Source organism: Lissotriton vulgaris, chromosome 2_1 (genome assembly GCF_964263255.1).
Source record: "Lissotriton vulgaris chromosome 2_1, aLisVul1.2, whole genome shotgun sequence".
Classification (NCBI taxonomy): domain Eukaryota; kingdom Metazoa; phylum Chordata; class Amphibia; order Caudata; family Salamandridae; genus Lissotriton; species Lissotriton vulgaris.
The window spans coordinates 223081023-223107074 of NC_141687.1; the positions used below are offsets into that span (position 1 = coordinate 223081023).

The 26052-nt window shown below is 47.6% G+C and overlaps 1 protein-coding gene across 2 annotated transcripts in view; it reads left to right on the forward strand.

Annotated features, from left to right (window-relative positions):
* Positions 1–26052, forward strand: part of UBE2G1 (ubiquitin conjugating enzyme E2 G1) — a 222269-nt gene that overhangs the window by 73468 nt on the left and 122749 nt on the right. The window lies entirely within an intron of this gene.

Here is a 26052-nt window from a genome sequence, read left to right on the forward strand (position 1 = left end):
TATTTCGAGTATCTAGCCCGTAGCTGTGAAGCCTAGCAGATGTCTTCCTGCATTGGTTGCAAGCTCACTTAGTAATAAGTCAAACTGGTTTACAATCTAGGCGTATAGGTTGAAACACTTAGTTCAAAATATATCGATTTTGAGACACATCGTGGGAAAGGTGGCTTGAAATTAACTGCTTATTTTACATTTAATTTGAAAATGTAATTTTAGAAAATTTGACCCAGAATAATGTGCTGCATGGCTAAACACTTATAAGTCCCAAGGCGAGACCTATTGGTTATGCCAATGCTTGTTTTATCTGCCTCTGCACCTCACATTACCTTGTTTCTTTTTTAATCCTTTTGAGAAATTCGCAAATCTTGTGGTTTTAAAATTATTTTTTTATTATTTTCACGAAATGGCGCATCTACGTGACAACTCATGCAATCATGCTCTGTTTTATGTGTTTTAATCCCGGGTCTGTTACTGTAGTTTTCCACACCTCTGAATCCAACCCCCGTATTTCCCTTTAAAATGCTTTGGTCTCAAACTATTGATATCTGCTAACTTTTAGCTTTCTTAATGTCTACTTTCATGCCACGTACTGTACAAATATGTTCAGATTTTCTTGTAGGTAGGGGCAAAATATACTTTAGGAGCTAAAATCGCAAAACGCCTCCTGTTTTTTCACACCACCGTTTGTTTGTTTTCTAAACTTTTTCCCTGCACATAGCTGCACGAAATTGTCATGACGTACCTTAACTAAAGCCATTGCCCAGTTTGGTGCAGATCCATCCAGCTGGTCAAAATTTATGAGCAAATCAAAAAATCGTATTTTTCATGAAAAGTGCGGCTGAACAATAACTACACAGCGGTGTACTGCTGCTGTGCAAAATATAGATTTGGTGAAGAGATTAGTTTACAATGACTTAACTGTTTCTATTTGTTTATGCTGTGTTCATAATTTTGGCAACACTGTTCTTTTCACACACTCTTTAAAGGCGTAAATGAAAACTTGCATGGGTATGTGCAGAATGTTGCTTAGGGTTAGCTATCCACTTGCAGTACCTTGGCAACTGCATACTCTCAACCAGCAGGTGCATTTGAGAAGCTTCTTTCTATAAATGTCCTTCCTGGCAGTTACCCTCTAACTGAAATGGTATGTTACCTCTATATTATACCATTCCTACTTTCACACAAGCAGCCCTCCATGATTTCCTTCGTTTTCAGTGTATATTTTAAGTTCTGTTTATTTTTTCAAGTAGGGTTTATATGTGGAGCCAGAAAGCTTGCCTCTGCGCGTGCCTCTAGCGCTCAAGTTTGTCTATTTCCTGGTGTTTTCATGCATCAAGATTTCATAGTCACATGACATAACTGCGGCCCTGTAATTTAGAGGTTGATATTTAGATCCATTTTGTTATTGAATCACGGTTACAAATTTGTGTCAACTTACTTGCCACACCACCATTTATTTTGTGGCAAAGTATCGTAAAACACAGCCCATCTGCCTACATCCAAATAGCCGGCAGGGCGCAATCACGTAACATCTACACAGCATATGGGTCTACAACCCGGAGGGCGACCCTGCGAAAGAGATTGCAAGACCTAACAAACCGCCAGGGCAGTTGCGCGGATGCCACTTTTAACAGAAAGAGACAAAGAAAAAGAAACAAACGCCCAACCCCTCCAACCCTCTACCCCTCACACCTCCCCCAGCTCCGCATCAGCTTCCACCTCCATCGTCCACCCTCCAAGAACCCTTCATCCATCTCTCCACCACTCAAGGAACATTAGTGGCCCCAAAGGCTCCAAAGGAATAAGCTGAAGCATTTGTAGGTACTTCGGGCACGTGACCTCCCTCAGGTCTTTAGAAAGGAGTTGTAGGAAAGGACCCCATAGCTGTGCATATTCAGAACTCTTGCCATCCATACCCATCGAGAGGCGCTCCATAGCCAGGATATGCCAAAGCTTTTGGATCCAATCCTGTGAGTCCGGTGTGGCCGAGGAACCTCATTGCACCAAAAGAACCTGCTGCGCTGCGAGCAAAGCTAATGCAATCTATCTACCCCTCAACAAGCTCAAGGGAAAAGACTTGGGGTGAGGCAGTCCCAGCAGCGTGTGTTCAGGTGCCCGGGGAAATGTAATCTGGAAGGCACAATCTATGTCATCAAGAACCACTTTCCAATATTGCACCCGCTTCGGGCAATGCCACAACAGGTGTAACAAAGTATCCGGCAGGCCACACCCCCACCAGCAGAGTCGTGACCGCGCTGCATCCCATGCCTTGATGCGCACTGGGGTATAATACCAATAAGCGGCCACCTTATAGGCAGACTCAGTAACCGCAGTGTTAGAGGCAATGTGATGGACACGGTAAAAGATATGTTCCCATTCTTTACGGGTAAGACGGTGCCCCAACTCAGTCTCGCAGCGAACCTGCGCCTTTGTACGCTGCTTCTTAGGGTGCAACAGAATCATCGCATACAATTCAGATATAAGCTTACGGTCATACTTCTTGCAAACTAACCGTTTTTCAAAGGTAGTCAAAGGACGGGACATGGAGGCAAGGTCAGAGGGTGGAATCACCCAGTGCGCTAACTGCAAGTAATGAAAGCGTCGGACTCTGGGAGACGGAAATAGTCCCTACACAGTTGGGGAAAAGGGATCAGGCCTTCAAGGTCAAAGAGGGAGCCCATCCTCTTACAGCCCTCCTCCCGCCAGTGGTGGAAGACCGGAGACGCACAACCCGGCGGAAAATCGGGGTTGTCAACAATGGGAGTCATACTAAACGCTAACTGATCCCAGGCTTTCAGCGTCAGGGAAGTCTCCGGGGAAGAGTGAAGACCCCACGCTCTGTGCTTGCGCGGCAGCCACACCTCACGCCAGATATTACAACCTGATACTGTCTGGTCCATAAAGTTCCAGTGCTTGCTGATGAGGGTCTATTCCATTCCGTGATATCTCGGAGACAGGACGCTTGATAGTAGGCCGACAATAAGGGAAAGCCCAGCCCCCCTGCAGCTTTTGGTATGGTGACGAGAGACAAAGCAAGTCTCGGCCGCTTGTTGCCCCACAGGAATTTGTTAAGCAGCCCCTGTAGTTTCCGAAGAGTGCCCGGCGGGGGGCTCAGAGGCAACATCTGGAAAAGGTAAAGAACACGTGGGAGCACCGTCATTTCACTGCCGCCATCCTCCCATACCATGCCAAATTAAGGCGGGACCAGTCCGAAAGTGCTTTGGTAGTCTGATCAACCATCAACTTATAGTTAAGGGAGAGCGTTTTAGCAATAGAGGAGGGCAATCGGATACCCAAGTACGGAATATCAGAGTGCACCCACTTAAAAGCAAAGTCCTGCTGTAGATCATGCGCCTCAGCATCAGGAATGGAAACATTAAGGATTAGCGATTTCGAGAAATTGACTTTGAATCCTGCGACCTTTCCGAAGGCGAGGAGTTGAAGAAGCAGTTTGGTATCATCCCCTCCCTGCCGCGTCAGGATAAAGCCTGCCTTATCCGGATCTATGATGCCGTCCATCAATATTTTTTTTTAGCATTATTTTAGCAGCGAGACGGAGTCTCGCTGCTAAAATAATCACTAAGAGTTTGGCATCGATATTAGGAAGAGAGATCGGCCTAAACGAGCCACAGCCCCTAGGGTCCTTGCCGGAATTAAGGATGACCGTAATCGCCGCCTCTGACATGGAGGGAGTCACCTCTCCCGTATCGAGAAAGGAATTGAAGTGACAAGGTAAGAGGAGCTGCACAGTAGGTTTTATAACCTATGGCAGAGAAGCCATCCGGCCCCTGGGGTTTAGCAACTTTCAGCCGGGCAGTCGCGGATATGACCTCCACTATACGGATTGCGGAATCTAATGCGTCCGCTGACGTCGGAACAAGAGGTGTAATGCCACAGAACACCAGTTAGTCCGCTATTCCCCAGGCGTCTGGCACCTCCCCTCCCCCCCCCCCACCCCCCCCCCCCATACAGGTCTTGGTAAAACTGCCAAAAGGATTCCTCAGTAAGGGTGTCGGTGGTATGCTCAACTGCCTGAGGGCCTCTAATGGATTGTATGGCCTTTAACTGGGCCTGCGCTCGCAGCATATGCGCCAGCATCCTCCCCCCTTTATCCCCGCTAAGGTACAATTAGTCGCAAACGCAGGAGGGCGTGCTCTGCTCTGTCTAGATCAAGGTGCTTCAGCGTGCACCGCTTCATCTCGAACTCTCTCCAAACTCGTTGGGCCCCCGTCCTCTTATGTATCACCGCCAAGGCGCCCACCTCCTTCTCTAACTCTGCGCGCTTTTGCACTTCCTGCCCTATAATGGAAATGCATTTAGAACCCAAACTATGTCCAGTGTGTTCCCATACCTTCTTATTTTCTCTTAGCAAAAGATTGGCCACATCTAAACTACAGTCCAATAAACCAGAGATAAAGCTAAACATCACTACGGCCGGATTGATCAATGCTAGGTCCGCAGTCAAGCATAACATCCACACGGCTGAGCTAATAGAAACCTAAAATCTCGACCTTATATTCATAACCAAAACTTGGGCAGATAAGGCCTCGGACATTGATTTGGCCGTTGCTATCCCAGAGGGGTTCTCCATCTGTAGCGTGGGCAGGAAAGAGAAACGAGGGGTTGGCCTTGCAATCATATTTAGAGACCAATTTAGGGTCAAGAGCTCAGATAAAGGCAGTAATCTAGACTATGAGAAATCAGCCTTTCAGATCAAGGTTACAAATAACTACACCTTTAGTGGCCTTCTGATATACAGGCCACCCAGAGCCAAAACACCACTGATCCATCTACTCAGTCCGTTTTTTAGAATCCAGCTTGAAAGGCCCTGACTACACCATCTTGGGGGATTTTAATTTACACTTAGAAAAAAATTCGGACACAACGGTATCAACATTCAGGGACGCACTGGCCAACTTAGCCCTGGAACAGAGGGTTTTGCAAGACACTCATAGAGCATGCCACACTCTCGATGGGATCTTTACTTCCTGTGGGGGCATAACATGAGTGGAATCTTTGCTGGTCCCCTGGTCAGACCACAAGGTGATTACCTTCACCTTGGAAGTGAAAGAAGAGAAATGTAGGCCCGCTCGTTTACTTAAGAGCGTCACCTACCGGGATTCGTCGAGAACTAACACCCCGTCACTCTTAGATAAACTTCAGTCATCTGTTTTCAAACTCTCCCCAGACAGCAATACTGCCAATGATCAAATCACGGACTGGATAAAGTCTGCAGTTAGTATTGCAGTCCCTCAAAGAACAGTAACCTTTAAGAGGAAAACTCCTTCCCAACCTTGGTTTTTGGAAGCGCTTAGGACACAAAAGCAAAATTGCAGGAGAGCTGAGAAAAGATGGAGGATTAAATATGACCTAAGGCTAAAAGAAGACTATAAAGCTTCCTTGATCACCTATAAAATAATCATTGCAGAAAAAAGTAGTTACTTTACACAAAAAATTAGCGATACAAAAAATGACAGCAAAGGTCTTTTTGCCACAGTACAAAAACGAAAATAGATAACAGTAATACGGCAGCAATGACCTCCGAATTTTGCAACACTCTTTATCAATAAAGTATCATCAGTATATGACTCCTTCAAAAGAATAGTGACACAGTCATACCTGCACAGTCAATCTCTGAACCAAATAATGAACCTCCGGGTCCTTGGTTTCAATTTGTGCCACCCTCAGCAGAACAGATTCTGCAAGTGGTGAAGACCACCATATCAGGCAGCCCATTGGACCCCTGCCCACCTAAGGTGATGCCGTTTTTTCTGAACTAATAAGCAAACAACTAGAAAAATTGTTCATGCAAATATTAAAGTCTGAGATTTTTCCAGATGCATGGAAGACCACCTCGGTGATGCCCCTTCTAAAAAAATCTAATCTAGACGCCGAAGAACCTGGCAACGATCGACCTATTGCAAGGATACCCTTCGCCGAAGAACCTGGCAACTATCGACCTATTGCAAGGATACCCTTCGCCGCAAACATTCTGGAGAAACTCCTGAACAAGCAGCTAGCCCATTTCCTCTCGGATGGAAATGTATTAGACCACTCACAATTTGGCTTCCGAGAGGGACATGGGACAGAAACGGCGGTGGAAGAACTCAGGAGTGTTCTGGATGACAGAGGAAAGGCTGCTTTGGTTCTTTTAGACCTTTTGGCGGCCTTCGATATGGTCAGTTACTCCTGACCCGTCTAGCCGAAGCTAGAGTTCATAGCTCAGCTCGCTCTCTATTGGCTTCCTATTTGTGTAATAGGACCTTTTCAGTGGAGCTGGAGGAGGCCATATCGAAATCATTCAGTTCGCCTTGCGGGGTGCCTCAGGCATCCTCATTAAGCCCTACCCTTTTTAATCTGTATGTAGCTCCCCTGGCGGCAATCATAAGGAAATGTGGTTTTATTCCAGTTTCCTATGCCGACGACACCCAGATAGTGGTGTCCATCAGCAAGGATCTTAAGAGACAGCAGAGAAATTCAGGTCATGTATGACGCAAGTCAAACATTGGATGCTGACCAACTGCCTGAAGTTGAATGGGGACAAAAGTGAAGTATTGCTGCTAGGGGCAGATCCAAACATATGGTCCCCGGAGTGATGGCCTGACAGTCTTGGCAAATGTCCAGCTCCAGTAAACAAGGTGGAAAACCTGGGTATGACCCTAGACCTCAAACTCTCATTCGACGCTCAGGCCAGTAAACTGGCATCTTCAGTCTGGCACATACTAAAAATGATAAGAAAGCTCCCTCCCTACATTCCACCAGACGCCCGGAAAACTGTGGCAACAGCCCTGGCATTGTCAAGGCTAGATTACGGGAATGCCTTGTATGCCGGCGCCCAGGTCCAAGTTCTAGCAAAACTCCAACGTTTGCAGAATGCAGCTGCTAGGTTGGTGCTGGACGTACCCAAACATGAGCCAATTGTCCACAAACTAAAATCCCTCCACTGGCTCCCCATCACCAAAAGAGTGCAGTTTAAATCGGTCTGCTTGGCCTATAAGGCACTTCACGGATTTTGCTCTCAGTTTTTAAAAACCCATCTTAAACTATGAGCCTTCCAGGACTCTTAGATCAAGCCAAGCCAAATAAATGATGGTCCCTAAACACAGACTGGCCAGATGGGGAGGGAGAAACTTTTTACTTCAAACAGCCAAGGTTTGGAACTGTCTCCCAACTCCATCAAAAACACTGCATCTCTGCTCTCTTTTAGGAAGGCAGTGAAAACATGGCTTTTTTCTGACAGTTAGATCCTGTCCGGTCGATCCCGAGTCTTCTGAATTGTCATAGCGCCAAGACGCCCGTGGGCCTTCGCGCTCTCTATAAAATTATAAATCAAATCTTTTCCTTACGCAGCCGCGCATACGATGCCGCCAGCGCAATAAACTCACCCGGTACCACTAACTTCAAGGTCTCCCATACCGACGCTAACGGCGTACCATCCTGATCATTGTCTGTGAGATAGCGGGTGATAGTGTCCCGTATGCGTGCGACCACCGATTCCGAATGAAGTAGAGTGTCACGGAGACGCCAGCCGAGTGGCTGTGGCTGCTTGCCATGGGAGATGAGCAGGACAGAAGTAAGAGCATGGTCGGAGAGGGAGCGTGGTGTAATGTCTGCTGCTGACAATTGAGGGAGGAGAGAGTACGTAGCTAAAAAGTGGTCCAGGTGCGCGTAAGTTTTGTGCGCTCCAGAATAGTAGGTGTAGTCGTGCTCTTGGGGGTGCTGGACGCGCCAAACATCATGCAATCCACCCTCAAGCAGCCACTGTCGACCCCCCCCCCCCCCCCCCCCCTCTGCCACTCTGCCACTCTGTGACATCGCTCCTGCCTGGTAGGAGCGCTACTCAGACCGGTCCATCCCCGGGTCCATCACAACATTCAGATCTCCACCCACCAAAATCGAGGCATATGGCGACGCTAAAACCTCAGATAAGGCAATCCTTAGAAATGTCTCCTTTCGTTCGGGGCATATAGTGACACCGCTGTGAGCTGTGTCTCCTCCCCACTGGACGCGGACAGCTAAAAATCTCCCTCTAATGTCCGCCATTGGAGAAAGAATTTTGCAGTCCGCACGGGCACTAAAGGATCGCGACCACTTGCTTCTTAGCAGGACCCGAGGACCAAAGTTGCAAAGGAAAGAGCTTATCTTTCATTCGCTTGGTATCCCTAGAATGGAGGTGGGCCTCCTGTAACAAGCACACGTCGCCATCCACATTCTCCAATAGGGAAATGATGGCCGATCGCTTAACAGGGCTATTTAAACCCCTAACATTCAGACTCACAATCTTCAAATCCCTACCCATAACCCCCAAAGGGAAGGGGTCTGGGAATGTGGTACTCACTGCCAGCAATGCAGAGTGGGCAACATTGCATGACCTGCACACCGTATCCTCTCCTGACCTTCTGGAAAGCTTTTGCGGAGCCCCAAAAACCACCACAACCCCCAAACAAAACCCCAAACCACAATACTCGACAACACAAAATGTACAGAGACTCAAGTCGCATATATCTACTGAAGTCCGTCTTGCAGAACGAACTGATAGGGGAACACGGTGCCATCGTGGAACCCTTCACGCACCTGATACAGGGCACCTCCAACTCACCGGGGCTGAAGTAACAAACAAAAACACTTTCTCATCCACGAACTTCCCGCCTCCGGTGACCGCTAAGAACCCACCCAGAGCCAAGCGAGTGGGTCTCCAGGGATCCCAGACTCGTCAGTCACCAACCCCACAGAGTTAACCTCCGCTTCTCTTTCCAGCAGGCTCGCGGACATGTCCGGTTTCGCCCTGAGGGGGTTGGGGGGGGGGGGGGGGCAAACTTCCCAACTCGCTGCCACTCAGAGTAGCGTCTATGCCGCCCAGCAGGTGATCTGGTGGATCCGGGCAAAGAAGCATGCCGCTCCAATCCCAAGATCTAAAAGGCAGCGTCCAGTGAGCGAACCTGCAAGAGCTTGCCCTTGTACTTAAAGATAAGCCGAAATGGGTGGCCCCAGGAGTAGGGGATGCCCTGCTCGCGAAGATGAGTAGTGATGGGCCTAAAGTCCCTGCGCTTGATAAGATTGGAGGCCGCCAAGTCCTGGAAAAGCAATGGCCCCGAAACTGTCCGGTGGCGGAGCTTTGGCACCTAGCGGCAAGTCAACACGATGGACATGGTCCAGCTGTATTTCCTGCTCCTCCCCTTCGTCAAGGATATGTCGGAACAGCGCGCCCACATACTCGCGGAGGTTGTCTCCCTCCCCCTTCCATGGGACTGCCTGAATCCAGTTCCGCCGGGATCGATTCTCCAAGTCCTTGGCATGGGTCCGGAGATCTAGGTTTTGTTCCATGAGGCGAATGACATCCTGCTGAAGTTGGTGGATGTCATCTGCGGTCCCCATGCTGTGTTCTTCCAAAGTTGCCATCCGCTCCCCAATGGCATCGACATCCCGTTGCTTCTCACATACATCCAAGGAAAGCTGGGAGCGAAGCTCCAGTATGTCCTCCTTGATGGTTGAAAATAATTCTATCATGAATGCTTTGGTCGTGGAATATCGTTGTGTTCGGGCCGCGAGGATTTGGTATTTGGCTGAGAGGCAGCCTGGCCTGCCGCTTTCTAGAGCAGGTTTTTCAAGGGTTTGTCCCTCCTGTTCCTCGGGGACGACATCTTGCTGCGAGCAGAGGCCCAAGTGCAACAACACGTGGAAGGGGCAAAGGGACGATCAGCTCTCCAGGGATGCATCCGTACTTCACCTACTTCAGGACACAAGCGCCACCTCAAACAGCAGCTCCTCACTCCACCGCTCTACACAGTCCTCTTGACCGTCTGGACGAAGGGGGGGGGGCCAGAGCTTGGTCAGACCCTCCCCACAGGCCCCCAAATCACCACAAATCTCCAGGTCCAAGTGGTGACTCATGCTGAAGCAGGGGCTGCGACCAAAGGCCCGATATCCGGCCGCAACAGATATATACTGGGAGCAGGGGGTGGGTGGGTGGGGGGGGGTATGTTGGGCGACAACTCTCCGTACTTCCATAATACACCCAGCGGCAGCCCATATAACCGCAACGTTCCCCCCCGCTGAGCCGCGCCGAGTCACGGTCCGCCGAAATACGAACCGAAAAGGCAGCCGAGGCTCTCCACTCTACGCCCACCGCCACTGCCGAGTAGATGCAGGCCCTGAAAAGCCGCTTAGAGCAGCATCCCCCCGCCACACCCCACCCTCAACACCAGGGATACTATTAGGCCCTATTCACGAACTCCACCTCACTGTGCGGATTAAAGCCAGGTCCTGTCGGGGAAACCCCGCCCGCCGACGTGCGGGCCGAAGATGGGCCCCTTGCGTTCAGCAGGATTACCAGGCCTCAGCGAAGCAGCAAGGCCATTGCAAAATCCACACCAGGGGAGAGGGGCGCGCAGCAGCTCCGTTATCTCAAGGCCCCCTCGCAACACAGTCCGCCCCAGGCCAGTCGCTGCCCGAAGAGCTCACCCAAACCCAGTAGGCACACAATCGCAAGCCCCGGGGAGCTCTGTAATGCAGGGTTAAGGCTAGTGAATGAGGCACCGCCCGCCGATTATACAGACAGATGTGAGACCCCTCGCTTTCCTCAGAATCACCAGGCCTCAGCTAGGCAGCAAGGCCTGCCGCCACCACAACTCGTGTAGGCCTCCACAGCTCAGAGGACACTCCGGCACGGCCCCCATTCGAAGGACCCCATGCCGCCTCAGCAGGACCGCCACACCGTCAGGCAACAGAGGGGGGTGGGGCCACAAATCACTCCAAACACTGCAGGCCTCAGCCCAGTCTGCTCGCCACCTCTTTGATGCACATGTCTCCGGGCAGGCTGTCAACTTACCGCCCTATCTTTGTTCCAGCGGTCCCACCGACCAGGCAGGGCACCGCACGGCAGAAGACAGTCCCCCAAACTCTACGCCCCCAGGCCCGTCGGGTCTAAGCAATGTCGGTTTGACCGCCCGAATCAGCCAGCAGCCACCCCTCAGCGCGGACAGAGACGCACCGCTGGCGTCAGGATCACTTACAGTTGCAGCAGAGCCCCGTGGATGGGCACCAGGTAGGGCGATATTCAAGGCATATGTTCAGGCGGCACTGAAGGGACAGGAAAGCACATCCTACTCCGCCGCCATCTTGGCCACGCCCCCTGTATCCCAAATGTAATATCTCCAGTTATAATATGCCTTTAGTTGAAAGAAAGTATAGCTTGGGCTCAACATTGAAGCTAGAATTTTTCACCAAGACTCTCGTCTATCAGCTGCCACAAAAACAGTGAGCGACCTGAGTTACTCTCCATGTTTATCTAATTTTTTGGCAGTTAGTTAAGCGATAATCAGGGAATTAGGGAGTAACTCCGTAATGCTAGCAGAGGATCACAGTTGGGCTAGTATAGTTTAATCTTGAGGGCAAATCTTGTGTTTTTCATTTTACCTATTGGTTCTAATGTCGTGGAAGTATTGAAGGACAATGACCAGTTTCGGTATTGTTTTTGTTACTTTACTTGAATTTGTTGAACTCTTATAAAAGCCTTTGGCTTCTGTCTGGTTTATCTCTAAATGTGGCAGGATTGTTCAGTTTGTGGAAGATGTTCACAATTTCTTTCAAGTGGGTTACTTAATTTGTGGTTTTGAAGCATCTCCATTCTGTGCGTTTATCCACCTCTAGGACTTACTTTGTAATTGATCTGCCTCACTGACGTTATCAACTTTCTGCTCCAGTTTAGCCAAGTCTGTTTTGTTTCATTTATTGGCTGCTTTTTGTGCTTTCGCCTTCATCTTTTTCACATGTGACTTTCTTGATAGTAGTAGCAATATTGTTTTCGAGAGTCACTCATCACATAGTTTTTTTCGATATGCTCCGAAGAATATTTGAAATTCAGACTTCTCTGTTGAACTGACAGGACCTTGTCTTCGTGTACAACAAAATTTGATATATAGCACCAACTCGATCACCGCTTTAGTGTGTTTTTGCCTGCACACGGCCACTATGTCAAAGGCAGGATCTGAAATTTCCTTTAAGTGTGGCAGCACATCATATCAGACAAGTGGGTCCTCCGCATTGTCCATTGGTGGCTGAATACTTCCATTTCTTTCTTCTCTGCAGCACTTCCCACTGCCTTCAGGGTGCCTGACGAAGGACCATTCGTCAGTCTTATGGCAGGAAGTGCAGGCCCTTTTGGGCAAAGGTAGGGTTCTGGCCTTGAAAGAAGGAACTGGGTGTTACTGTCACTACTTTTTGCGCCAAAGAAGGATCGAAGTCTGTTCTATTTCAGATCTTTGTCCTCTCAAAGCCGCCTTGTGGAAAGAAAAATTCAAGATGCTGGTGCTAACCTAAGTCCTGTCTGCCCAAGACCCTGGAGACTGGATGGAAGCGTTACCTGCCAGACACTTCTTTTCACATCCCTGGTCTGCAAACCCCCAGGAGCTACCTGCGTTTCACAGGGGCGAAGAGCATTTTTAATTTGTATTGCTCTCATCGTGGCCACCAACAACATTTGAATCTTCCTGGATGGAGGAGAAACTGCCATCCTCATTGTGCTAGCCTTCTCCAGTGCCTTTCACACGGTCTCCCACAGCACTCATCAGAAGACTTTACGAAATTGCCTCACAAGGACCTGCTCTCAAATGGATCTGTTCCTTCCTCACAGGTAGAATCCACAGTGTTAGGCTGCACCCCATCACAGATAAGACCAAGGAACTGATATGTGGAGTCCCACAAGCATCGTTCCCAAGTCCCACCCTCTTCAACTTTTACATAACCCCGCTTGCTAACATTAGCCAATCACGACCTTACAGTCCTGTCCTACACCTATGACACCCAACTTATCCTCTCCCTGATAGACAAGACAGCCACCACCAGAACCAACTTCACTGCTCTTCACTGCATGAACATGGTAGCAGATTGTGACAGATTTGTTTCCACTGAAATACTTTTGTGATGTCCCAGTGGGACGTGAACTTAGTACTCACATTTCTGATGTGCAATCCTTTTTTAGCCATTGCAGAGATGTCCCTTGAGACTTTGGACCGTATAAAGTCTGTCCTCACTATAACATCGGCTTGTTGTGCGAGAACTTAAGGCTCTTATACCACCTTCTTCCCTGATACGCTGGTTTTGAGTACCAGAGTTTCATTTCTACTGATAGCGGTTACTCCTTTTCATGTCGGCGAGGCTACTCTTTCAGCATTCTTTATTCCGCTTCATCGCTCTGTGGAGGAAGAAAGACTCTATTGATTGAGCCAAAAAGAATAAAAGAACATAACGTTTCTATATCAATCATATCAAGGAACATTGAGCAGCCAATCATCTTTTTGTAGAGTTTTCTGGAGAAAAGCAGCGTAAAAGCAGACCATCAAGCAACTGAATGTGCTCGGCATAAAATCTGCTTCGCGCTGGCAAAAATGAAGCCCCCTGAAGACTTGTGGGCTCATTCCAGGAGGGGTGAAGCTGCTACCACTGTGTTAGCACAGAGAGTGGCTGTCTTTGACATCTGTCAGTCTGCTGTGTGGGCGTTGGTTCAAGTGTTTTCAAAGCACTACTGCCTCAGTCAGTTCATCAAGATGGCCATTTTGCCCTGCAGGAATTCTTGGTTTGAGCTTGGAAGGTACAGCTATGGTATTTTTTTCTTTAGGTGAGAAATCTGTAGTTAGAAGTATCCATCAAAAGTACATGTTTGTTACCATTTGGTAACTATCATCTTGGTGGATACTCACTGCATATTCCTCACAAACCCTTCCTGATCTGTGAACCGGACTCAAATCCATCTAAAAAGATCCCAGGCAAAATATGTGCACTGAATGAATTCTTTTTGTTTGGTTACTCAAAACCATTACATTAAAAACAGAATACAAGATTACAAAATTACAAAAATTAAAACCAAGGGAGTTTGTGCCGCCCTGGGGGCTGGGGTTACGATGAGTAGGGTTCGTATTGAGGCATGGGTCTGCAAAGTCACTGAGGGCAGGCCCTCCGGGGCCATCAGCAAGGATCGTGTCTGGTGAATGAACTTTCCGAAGGAGGCCATGTGCTTTACCGTTGTCAAAGTGTAAAGATGGATGGTCGCCTCATTTACGGTGCAGGTTCCTGATTGTCTTAGAATTGGCCTGAGATAGAGACTGCGGGCCACGCGCAGGGCCGGGCAGCAGAATAGAGGATGAGCTAGTGACTCACGTTTGTACCTGCAGAGCCTACATTCCCGGACTCCTGAGCCGACCGTGTCGAAGGCGTATAGTTCTTTGAGAGGCAGCGGATGTAGTCTGTAGGCTAAGATCTTATGAAGGGCTGCGCGGCCCACGGCATGCTTAAGATGGTGTTTAGGATTGTGCAGGATGTGCGATAAGCATAAGGACTCATGAAGGTCTTTTTTTGCCAACGACTCCAGGTCCAGTTCCCGTGACCGCGCGCGCACTTGTTTTTTGATGGAATGTTTGATGGCGGAGTAGCTGACCTCATCTGGATTCCAGGACTCTATGGCGAGATTTAGATGGTCCTTCGCCACCTTGAGTGGCCGACCAGGGATTCCCTGAAGATACAATTCGGGCTGCCTTAAGTGTGTTCTCCTTAGCCGTCGTTGTTAGAAAGTAGTATTTGCTTAGGGCGGCCATCTCTTCCAAATATTGCTGGTTGAGTGAAAACTCCAGGCGGACAAGAGTGTTTCTGGTACACCTCGGAAGATGAATTAGTCTCTTGTAGGCTCTGCAGTGGATTTTTTCTAGATCTTTATGCAGTTTGCCCGGAAATGCCTGGAGAGCGTAGTTTAGGGCCGGCATTAATTTGGCTTTGAGTACTCGTTGGATGGCCATTGTAGACGGGCTATATAAGGAGGCATGCAGCTTGCAAATAGCTTAGATTATAGTTTTGCCTTTGCCTTGGATGATCTTTAGGTGTGCGCTTGAGAGCCCAGACTCCTGGAAGCAAATGCCCAAGTAAGTGTACCGCTGAGTACTTTCCAGCAAAAGGTGGCCAAGCCTCCATTTTAATGATTTTTTTCTTTGGGTACTTTCCAAAGATGATAACTTTGGACTTGGGTGGATTTGCTACGAGCTTATTTTTATCGTTATATACGGCAAGTGCCGTCAGCGCCTTTTGTAGCCCAATTCTCGTGTGGTCCAAGAGCACCAGGTCGTCGGCGTATTGCATGAAGTGAATTTTTGTCCCGCCGATCTTAGGGATGAGCAATGCTGCCCCAGTCAAGGCTCTCTCCATGTCCGCTGTGTATAAATTGAATAGCAGTGGGGCTAGCACGCAACCTTGTTTTAGACCTCGTCCGTGTTGATCTTTGCGGATGCATGGTCCCTCGAGAGTTTGATTCTTACCCATGTTTTGTGGTACATGGATTGGATCGCCCTCAACAAAGATGGATTGATGTTCCATTGGGCCAGCTTTCTCCACAGGATTGCACGATCTACCCCGTCGAACGCCGCCGAATAGTCAATAAAGCAGGCGAATAAGGGAGGGCTTTTGCGTGTCCGCGCGTGGTGGACCAGATAAGAAAGTGCAGTGATGTAATCGACTGTGGCGGACCCTGGTCTAAATCCGGTTTGGCAGAATGGGAGGAGGCCTTCAGCGTTCGTCCAGTCTGTAAGATCCCTCAAGATGGCACTGGTGTAAGCTTTTCCCTCGATGTCCAGAAGGGCGATCAGGCGATAGTTTGATGGTTCAGATTTGGGGCCCTTTTTGTGGATTGGCTGTAGGAGCGAACCTCTCTATGAATCTGGGACATCCCCCAGGAGCCAGCATTCAGTGTACAGGTGGGTCAGGGTTTTTGACCAGAAGTCGATGTTTGCCTTGAATAAGTGTCAAAGAAGGCCGTTGGGGCCCGGGGCACCATTTTGTCTGATATTTTTTAGAATTTTGGACACCAACAGTTTTCCCGACGGGGCAATCATCTCTGTGGTTGGGTATAAGTGAGCTCCAGCGTTGGATGTTTCATTTTGCTTGGTGGCGGGGCTGTTTTCGATGTAAAGGGCTTTTACGTGGGTGGCCCAGATGGGAGCCTCTGGAGTTTTCTCTGTGGTTTGTGCCTCATCCCAGGGTGCTTAAGTAGTGCCAAAACTCCTGCGATTTTCCTGGTCTCAGCAAATCAAAGATTTTCAGCCGTTGTGCTTCGCAGTGGTCTCGTTTTGCCTCCCAAACCTTCTTGGAGTGACTTTTGCTGGCCTCTTGAAGTTGTTTCTTCAATGGGCTTGTGCCATTTTTGCGGAAAAGTTTGCGTTTCTTGCTCAGTTGTTTGGCGCTGATTTTGATTTCCGCCTTGTGTGTATGTAGGTGGGGAGTCCCTGTTAAATGTGCTGTTTGAGGTTCCACGAAGGATCGCAGCCAGGGTCCCTGTGATGGCATTCCAGGTGGCTATTGCGCCCTTTTTCTGTTCATTCAGTGGCCAGCATGTGCACTGTTCATACCCATTTGCTGATGGGCTCTGAAGGCAAGGACAGCCAGAAAGCAACTGATGTCAGCGTGCATGATTGGTGCTTCTGTTCCATCTCTGCTTGTCACATCTGGAGCGGAATGACGTAGGCATAGATCTACCCAACGCATACGCTATTCAGCAGCACGCAGGAGAGCGGCTCTAAATGTTTTCAGACCCAGTCTGGCACCTGTGGATTATGCACAAGGTGAGCAATTTGGAGTTAGAGTATCCACCAGAAAGACTTTTACTAAAGGTAAATATCTTGTTGATATGGCTCATAGGTGTTTCGTCTTAATATTTTGTTTGCAGTAGGTTTGTCTGCTGAATAGAGAAACTTATAAAAGGAATGGAACTCCTTCTGTGTTTTGTCTTCCTAGGAAAGGAAAGAGCCAGAGGTAGATCTCAGACATAATTATTCTATACTTTTTTGCCTAAATGTATAGGCGAACTGGGAAAACACTGTTTTGAAGTGAGAAAACTGAATAATCTGCTTCCATCATCTTTGAGATGGCAAAGTTTCCACATAACATCTGGGTTCGTTTTATGACTTCGTTTGGTAGGGTGCTAAGTCACAGTGAGTGGTCCTTAGTGCTGAATGAGAGCTGACCCCTTAAAATGAGGCTGAACCATTGTTCTTCTGGTAATCCTCATCTATGCTATGACCATGTGTGCCTTAAGAAGACTTTCGATAGATCTTTCTCACCAGACTGCAGTTTGGGGTGAAGGGACACTCCTTAGACAAGCATTGGTAAATGCGTTAGGTTTCACCAATGTGAATAATCATAATTTTTGTTGTTGTAAGTTTTAAGTTGGTGAGCAATTGTGCAATATAAGGGGGGTGCAGGTGAAACCTAATCACAAGCACAGCCCAAGCCTAAAAAGTAGGTCCCTTCAGTGAATAACTGGAATTGTGCATGTAATTCTTTATTATATCTACAGCCCTAAAACTATTTTCTTTTTTTGTTTTGGAGAGGTCCCGGAAGCTTCCCAAACAGTGCTACGGAGCTGTGGGAGTTGAAACATTTTGCTTAAACACAGTCCCGCCCGGCAGCACTAGCACGCCCCTCAATCCCTGTACACATATTCCTTGCAGCATGGATACGAGGAGCAGCTGCTACATTAATATGCAGTTTTGTGAATTCCAAAACAAACGCAAACTTACGAGGTCTACTTTTATGAATAAGGCTCGTATGTTAAAAAAATACATAATTTTAAAATGTCTTTATTCATGCTAATGTGCACTGCGTAAATCTTACACATGTTTGGGGGTGGTGGGGGGGTGGGATAAGTTACACATGTACATCAATTAAATTAATATGCACATTATAATGAATACTGTAAGTTAGATAGCTGGGCGACACTGGAAACACGTTATGACTTCTATCCATAAATGGGAAGGTGCTACCATGCTTGAACAAACCAGCATCAATGTCTCTCTGGTGTGTACTTCAGCATTCGTAGCGCTTGCTCTCTTTCTGGTGAGCCATTGCTTTGTTGATGTGTATTTTATTGTTATGATTTGTTAAATTAGGCCTTGTATTTAAAAAAAAATAATCCGAAATAGATCAACGGAATTATATTGAATTCGGGACATAAAACGTTTTTCTAGATGAAATCCTTAGTGGAGCACAAGGTAGACTATGGTCCTCGTTGTGAGCTCCAGAGCAATCTTTATTCAAGCGCAAACAGGAGTTTCCACCGGAATCAAAATTGCTGTATGTGAGAAATGATTAAACCGACCAAGCACTCTTTCCTGCACATATGGCTAGTAAAAATGTGTGTTGCAAAATGCTATATTGTCTGTTTTGCATGTTGGAAAACGGAGAAACCTGGGTTATCACCATACTATTTGCCATTACGATCTGTGGCACTTGTATAAATGCGATACTACAATACCCAGAATAACAAAACATAAACTCCATCTTGTGGTAATTCAATATGCGGGGTTACTTCACCATTTAGCGGGGCTCTGAGAATGCAGGTCTTTGCTGAGTATTCTTAACAAATCACAAACTCAGGATTATACCGTTGGAGGTGTTCTATCCTTATGAGAGGATGTTAAATCTCTTCTTTCCTCACACGAGATCACTGTTGCACACTTCTGGAGGTGCCAGTAATCATTAGCATAATAATTTCTCTCTTGGTCCTGCTCTGAATTAGACGTTTGTAGAAGAGGAATTGACATCTCGGGAAATTTGCTTATCTGCAATTTGAGAAACTGGGAATCTTAAACACATTAAAAGTGACTGATAGAGAGACCAGGCATGTGCTAAACTTCTGCAGTAATGTCTTCAAAGGGTTGCAAATATTTATCTAATTAATTAAAAAATTAAAGTCAAGTCAAGTCAAAAAGCTTTATTTCGATAAAAAGTCATTATCATAAAAGCAGAACAATATATATAAAAAAATTACAATTTGAGTATACTTTTTAAAAAGAGAAATTCTGTATCTCTGGTCCAAGCAATAGTTTCAGAAAATATTTGCTCAGTTATACGTAGCCAGTTAGTTTTATAAAGGCGAACAATTAAAACAACATTTCCGGTTACCAGAGTATTTTCCTAAAAAAGAATTAAATAGATTGTTTTAGCTTTTTGGCTCGAATAGCCCAGGCCCAAGTTAAAAATTTGGCTAGGGCACAAGCATAGGGTACATAACTGTCCGAAATAAGTATCCTAATTGCCACATCATGACTCCTAGTTCCCAGCTGTCGGCATAGGTTTTTCAGCCACACCCTCCTTGGATTAGCATATTCGTCACAGACAAATAAAAAATGTGCTAATGATTCTGGTTTGACAAGGCACGATGGACATAGATCAGATTTGCCTATGCAGGATTTCCATCTTTTAGTAAAGGTGTTCAGTGGTAAAGTACCCGTTCTAAATCTAAAATACAAGGCCTGAGCAAAGGGTTTTCCAATTGTGTCCAGATAGGGTTCCCGCCTGGGACAGTCTTTGAACATCAGGAAGTCCTCTGTTAGCCTTCCAAGAGACGTGCTAGAATGTCTTTGAGAGCAAATCCAGTCCCGATAGAGCTTTTTAAGTGTTTGCTTTGGGGGTGAGGTTCTACTTAGCCATGATTCAAGTAGGCCCAACTTGGTCAGTAGAGTTTTCATGTCTTTTAGCCATTTGATTTTGTCCCAGCTTGGTGATGACATAATTTCTTTAAGGCCTCTGGCATATCCGCTGAGTTCTTCTACCCGCCAAATACGGGCCCATAATAATAACGGACGGAATTTCGCAATTTCGCCAATCTGGGTACAGCCAAGGTCCATAAATAAAGGAAGTATTGGGGTGCCTTCTGGAAGGGACATTATTTGTCTGCAAAATTTGTTCTCAGATCTTTGCAGAGCGTCAATAGACGAAAAGCCCCAAAGTTCCGCTCCATAGAGGGCAGAGCTGACGCCTTTAGCTGTGTAGATCTCAAGGACTGTTCCTATTGGCTTTGTTGAACTGGAACGTTGCTCTCTCAAAAGGGCGCCTGTAATCCTTTTGTGGCTCAGCAGCATTTTATCTAGGTGTGGCGTCCAGTCCATTTTGTCTGAAAGGCGTATCCCAAGGTAATCAAAAACTTTTACCCTTTCCCTTTCCAGGAGCTCAGTGTTTAGGGTGGGGGAACGCACATGCTGTTTCGGAGGATTGAGGACAAGGTACTTCGTTTTGTTGGTATTTATTACCAGGCCTCGATCAGTACAAAATGATTGGAAATTGTCCAAGAGTCTCTGGAGTCCCATTGGGGATTTGGAGATTAAAAGCGTATCATCCGCGAAGAGGAGGGTCGGTATGCGTTCACCAGCCAGGGATGGCTCGTCAGATGGATATTTGAGGAGATGCTCAACCACCCCATTGATGTAAAGAGAGAAGAGGGTGGGAGCCAGAACACATCCCTGGCGGACCCCTCTCTCTACCGGAATACTGCCTGTTTTCTCCCCTCCAGGGCCCCACCTGACTTGGGCAAAGCTGTCCTGGTGTAGTCTGACTAATAGGGATAGTAGATAGTGAGGCAACCCCATGTCAGCCAGTACTTTCCATAATAGGTCCCTAGGAACAAGGTCAAAGGCAGTCTTTAAATCGATGAATGCGAGATAGACTGCCCTTGCCTATCACCACAACCTTCCAATAAACCATCATGAGCCTAAATGCTTGCTCAATCGTTCCAGTGCCTACTCTGAAACCAGCCTGGAAGTCGGTAAGAATTTTGTTTTCTTCTACCCAGTTAAGGATTCTGAGTAAGAGCACTTTACCGACAACTTTCTGGCTGATATCTAGCAAGCTGATCGGCCTATAGTTAGATGGGTCATCCCTTGAACCTTTCTTATGAATGGGGACCACCTCCGCCCCCTTCCATGATGAGGGAATGGGGGCACCCCTGCAGATGGCAACAAGGAGGGAGTGAATCAATTTACCCCATTTAGCACTATCGGATTTTAGCAGATCCCCGGGAATGCCATCTGGTCCAGCCGCTTTTTGTGGAATAATAGAGCTTATTGCATATTCCACCTCCTTAAGTGTAAAATCAGAGTCGCTGGGGCAAAGCATATAGTTAATGTAAGGAGAGGATATAACAAGCCCTCTCCCATTAGGTCTGTTGTGACAGGAGTAAAGTTTGGAGAAGTGATCCTCCCACGCCTGACTCGGAATGCTACAAGTTATGAGATCGCTATCTGGTCTGTTACGTGCCCTTATAGTGTCCCAAAAACATTTGGAGTCTTTTTTCATGCTTGCTTCTTTAAGGGTTAACCAGTAGGCATCTTCCCACTCCCTTTTAGCTAGCCACAAGGCCTTTTTATGTTCTCTTCTGGCTATTTGAATTGATAGGGGGGACTTCCCTTTAACTGCCTCAATTAAACATGTCTTGGCCTTTCTGCATGAAGCAGAGTACCAGTCATGCCTGCCTTTGGGTTTAGATAAGGGTTTGGGTTTCCCTATAGACCCTTGTGTCCAAAAAAGGTCCCCTATAGTTTTTATGGCTACTTCAAAAATAGTAGTAACCTTGTTTGCTGCCTTAGTTAAGTCTATGGAGCCAATTTCGTCTTGTGTGCCTTTAACCACCTCATCTATGGTGGATAGTTTATCAATGTTACACATGATCCTATTCCACTTGAGGCGCCTTCCACAAGAGGAGACAATAATCTCCTGTGGGCAGCTCAGTGGTGCTGACGGCGCTCCAGTGGGCCAAAAATTCGTTAAAGTTAGAGAAAGTGAGTTGTGATCGCTCTCTAAGGTAGGAATAACAACCATATCAATAACCAAACTCCAAAGTCCCCGGTCCAGCAGAATATAGTCGATCCTTGTGGAGTGACCAACTCTGTTGGAAGTAGGGGCACCCAACTGATCAGAACGTGTACGGCCATTTACTGCTCTTAATCCGAACTCTAAGGTAAGTGCGTTTAGATGTATTGCACTACGAGTCCAGCGCTTGATGGGTGGAATAGAGAGGGTGGGAATACCCCACCTATTATCCTCTTCTCCTAAATCAGGTATTCCTTCTAGGGGAAGTGGCTCATATGTGCAGTTGAAGTCTCCTGCTATTATAGTATGGCCAGGTTCACTCTGGTCCCCTAGTTGGGCCTCAAGCTCCGCTACCGTTGGTGAAATGCACCCATTTTTAGATCCTCTAACATAAACATTGTAGAGATCAACAGATATTCCCCCACATGGGCCCGATAAAGAGATGCCAAGAATATCTGGGGTTCCTGCCTTCTTTATAGTTATCCGACAGTTAAGCAAAATGCTTACCCAGATGATGAGCCCCCCTGATGGCCGCCCCTTCCCTGCCTTGGGTTTTACAGCTGGTGTAAAAAATGTAACAAACCCGACACGATGCAGTGGCTCAGTGGTCCAGGTCTCTTGGAATACACAAATCTTATGGGCGTCAACCAGGACATTCCACTCCGGGAGGCCTAGTTTCCTAGAAATCCCCGCAAGATTCCAGCTAAGGATTTTTAGCTCACCATGTGTTAGATCATCATCGGGAATGACAGTTGTTTGAGAGTTAGGTGGGTCTACGCTATCCCTAGTTGGTGTATTGGGAGGCGGTGTAGGTGGTAACACCGCTGGGCATGTATGGAAGGATGTGGCTGGCAATACATCCTCCATATCATTATTGATGGGAGCGGGATTTATGTCTAGACCTCCCATAGAACTAAGTCAATCTACCTCGTCTAACACACAGTACCTATTTGGATGGGCGAACTGTGAATATGGGGGGTCAAAAGAAGAAGGCAAATCCTGCCATGGCTGTTGCCACTGGTGGTTGGCAGGTAGTGGAGGCTGAAAGGATTGCTGCCACTGCTGAGGAGGTTGATATAAGGGTGGTAGGAGCTGGAAAGGTTGTTGCCACTGGAGGCTAGCATGATGTGGGAATAAGGATGGGAAATTTGGTGGCTGCTGCCAGTGTTTAGTGGCATGTTGCGGGGGATATACAGGCCCTCTATTGTTTGGGAAGGTAGGCCGATGGGGGATTAGGTCTTGGCTGCATAGGGAGGAAATAGGACAGGGGGAGTGGGTTAATTTGGGTGACAGGGCCACTGGTTGGTGAGTTACAGATGAAACTCGCTGCCCCTATATCCCTGAAGTTGACTGTAATTACGTCCCCTGGTATTGTTTTCTTACTCCTACCCACCCAGTCCCCTCTACGCACAGTAAGAATTTCCCCACTCACATTGTTAGGTAAGGGTTTGTGTAATTGGAGCCACTGAGCGCATTTGTTTCTTAGCTCTACAAAGGTTTCTTTTACTCCCTCCTTCAGTGGGGGAACGGCTGTCAGCACAACCACAAAAGGAGAGACTTCTGGTGGCAGGCTGATTGATTTGTAGCGCGCCTGCTTAGGCTTGGGGCCTTCAGGTTTGTAGAGTGAGAAACTGAAGGGTTGGTAAGTTTTCCTGTAGAATCTTTCGCTAGGGAGATGGTAGATTTATTACCAGCAGCTGGTTGCTGCAGAGTCGAGGCAGCACTCACCACCTTTGGGGTAGATTAGAGTGGGGGTTGAGCGGAGTTATTCCCTGTATGAGACAAGGGTAGTGTGGGTGGATCCTTGGTGATTGAGGGTATTTTCGCCTTATTAGGTACATTTTTAGGGAGCTTGGCACAGGGTAGAGGGTTGGGGAGTGATTCTTTAATCCCTTGTGGCTGGACAGACCCAGGCTCATTTATCTTATTGGGCCATTTCGAATTTATAAGCGACGTGAGTCTGTCGAGTTTAGAGATTAGAGGCTTTATTTGGACTGCTATTGTGGCCTCAAGGTCCTGTTTAAGATCTGTAACCATATTCTCAACCCAACAGGGAATGCCTGACGCCAGGTGTGGGGTAGGTGATACCAAATTATGGTTCCTGGCTTTGGCTTTAGGTTTTTCCTTAGGCTTGGTCTTGGGCACTACCTTTGTTGGTATAATAACCTTTCCCCCAGAGTCACTAGGCACAGAAGGTGTCGACCTATCAGTTTGCCCATCCAGGCCCGGCTCCGTCTCCTCAGATGTCTGACAGGCTTCTAGGTCTGGGGTCGCCTCCAGATCAATGAAGGACGGATCCGTGTCCGAACGAGTAACTGACAAATCGACAACATTTGGTACTGTGACTGTGCCAATGGTAGTCAAGGGTAGGGGTAGGGAGCAATTATTCAGGGCTTGTTGAGAGGGTGAATTTGCGTTTGCAAGAGAGCCCAGGGAAGAGCGCTTAGCATTCATAAGGTCCAGGGAGACTCTTTTCTCCAGCAATACAATACTCTTATCAATTGTCTCATTCACCCGTGAGATGAAAAGATCTATAGGGCCAGTCACTTGTGTTACCCCCATGGCTTTTTTGGTACAGCTTCTAGTTCTATTACGCATAGTTGACATCTGTAATACTGAACCAGATGCCAAATGGTGCCTCAGAAGGATGAGCAGTTAGAGGACAGAGGACAGTTCGGCCTACCTTGCCGATGGATTCAGGGCGAAAATGCAGGGGTTCAGGGCCTGGGCCGTCCTTGAACGGCCTTAAACGGCCCGCTCTTTGCCCGGTCTTCGCCCCGGCCTTAGCCCCGCGCGCGTCCCGCGTGCGCGTTACTACCACCGATTATCTAGGAAGGTCAGGTGGAGGGGGCGGGAAGAGGACCAGCTGCGGCCGATCAGCACCGCGCTGCACGCTGGTCCTCGCAGTCCCGCCTCAAGCCTTAGGGTCAGGATGTATACTCGCTGAAATCGCGTTGGTGCTCCTATGCACTTGTAGATGACCAGGGACAGGTTTGGCAGCAAAGTCTTGACCTGCGAGCGGCTCCCGCGCAACGGGGGCCGCGAGGCGTTGCTCTGCAGTCAGGCAGCAATGGACACGAAGGAAACAGCACTCACGGCAATCCAGTGGTGGAACCCAGGCTGCTCACACACCGCGATGACTTTAACGGGTGGAGGGGCGGGAAGAGGACCAGCTGCGGCCGATCAGCGCCGCGCTGCACGCTGGTCCTCGCAGTCCCGCCTCAAGCCTTAGGGTCAGGATGTATACTCGCTGAAATCGCGTTGGTGCTCCTATGCACTTGTAGATGACCAGGGACAGGTTTGGCAGCAAAGTCTTGACCTGCGAGCGGCACCCGAGCAGCGGGGGCCGCGAGGCGTTGCTCTGCAGTCAGGCAGCAATGGACACGAAGGAAACAGCACTCACGGCAATCCAGAAAATTAAAGAGCGTGAATGAGGCGGGAGGAAGTGGGGTGGTTAGAAACACCGGAGAGCAGAAAGGGGTGGTAGGAGGGTGGGTTGGGTTGAAAACAGCAGAGGTCAACGAAAGGGACTGCTAGGACATGCACTCTCTACGAGTGCAAAGTTGATATTAAAATAAAAAGAAAGTGTACCTGCGCCAGTAATTCAGTGAAATCATACATATGAACGCCTCCTGCGCAACCTTTAGTTATTGGGCGGCGAGTGCTTAAGTATGTGAAGCCAAACGCGGCATCTAGACTTGTCAGGGAAAGATACCAACATGTAAACGGATAGTAAATGCTGTGCAGCGTTAACCAAAACAAAAAAAAAGTTTGAACCACCAGAGTGGGTAGGAATAAATAGTAGGCCACGGGAAACTGATGAGAGACACAGAAGGGAGACCAGGCTACAACCAGTAGATATGGAAGAAAGCAAACTGGCGAGCATTCTGACCAATAGGAAGTGAAGGTCCCTTTAAGATGTATTAAAAACAGATTTCGCAAGCGATGTGACAGCACACCCATCAGTGCTAGTAGCTGTTTTTCAGAAAAGATGTATAGTGATAAAATCCTTGCCTGAACCAATCGAATCCCCAAAAAACGAATTGAGCAGCGCCCTCTTTTCCACCCACTCTCAAATGGTGGGCATGGAGAGTCAGTACCGTAATCTTTGTAGGGAGTGTGACGTTTTGGAGTGAAAGGAAATGAATTCACGTAGTAAACCCATTAAATGTATTTTGATCATATGAAATCTTTTCATCGTGGTAGGCAGTACTCTTCAGATGTTTCTCTTGGTGTCCGGATAGACATTTCATTTAGGCATTCCTGTTGTGGACTCATTTTTGATCTGTGCTCAGTTATTTATCTTTACATTTATGTTTTGTATAGTGAGTAAATGCTGTCTTTTTTTTCTTTTTAACGTTGTCCTCAATGCAGAGTTCTCAGTCTCATTTAAAAGTCTGTCAGTAGCTTCAGTTCAGTATTGCGTGTTCCTAA